The sequence below is a fragment of the Egretta garzetta genome, unplaced genomic scaffold (assembly GCF_000687185.1).
Source record: "Egretta garzetta isolate BGI_Z169 unplaced genomic scaffold, ASM68718v1 scaffold224, whole genome shotgun sequence".
NCBI classification, from domain to species: domain Eukaryota; kingdom Metazoa; phylum Chordata; class Aves; order Pelecaniformes; family Ardeidae; genus Egretta; species Egretta garzetta.
This window is the reverse complement of record NW_009259530.1, coordinates 208,587-209,535: the sequence shown is the minus strand read 5'-3', so window position 1 is coordinate 209,535 and position 949 is coordinate 208,587.

Genomic DNA, 949 nt, shown 5'->3' with positions numbered 1-949 from the left:
AGGCTGTTTCTCAAAGGAAGATTCAAAGATGGGTTACATGTTACTTCCTACGGCACAGAAGTTGCCACCAACTGAAAAAAAAGCTCAGGAAATTTGGAAGAAATCCTTAACAGCTGATGGAGGCCAGCCAGCTGGGTATCGACCACCAGAGCGGGTACCGGAGAACAAACTGACACCCCAGCAAATCCTATCCTTGATTTTAAGCACAGCCTCTTGCCAAAAACCAAAAAAAAAACCCCAAATACACGCCTGAAAAAATGGAGGAGTATCTTGGAGTGAACAGCCCTTAACTTCTGTGCTTGGCAGCAAAGAGGCCGCTCTGGGGGCACTGGACACTACCAGGGTGACCCAGCTGCCCGCTTTTATGTGGGAGCGTTACCCTGCGGTCGGGAAGGGTACGGGACAATCATAGAATGGTTTGGGTTGGAAGGGACCCCCAGAGGTCACCCAGCCCAACCCCCCTGCAGGAGCAGGGACACCTTGAACCACATCAGGTTGCTCACAGCCCCGGCCAACCTGGCCTGGAATGTTCCCAGGGATGGGGCCTCCACCCCCTCTCTGGGCAACCCCTGCCAGGCTTTCACCACCCTCACTGGAAAGAATTTCTGCCTTAGATCCAGTCTAAACCTCCCCTGCTTCAGTTTAAAGCCATCCCCCCTTGTCCTGTCCCAGCTGGCCCTACTAAAAAGCTTGTCCCCCCCTTTCCTCTGGGCCCCCTTGAAGCCCTGACCGGCCGCACTCAGCTCTGCCCGCAGCCTTCTCTTCTCCAGGCTGAACACCCCCAACTCTCCCAGCCTGGCCTCAGAGCAGAGGGGCTCCAGCCCTCGGAGCATTTTAGTAGCCCTCCTCTGGCCCTGCTCCAACAGGTCCATGTCCTCCTTGTGCTGAGGGCTCCCGAGCTGGACGCAGGGCTCCAGGGGAGGTCTCCCCAGAGCAGAGCAGAGGGGCA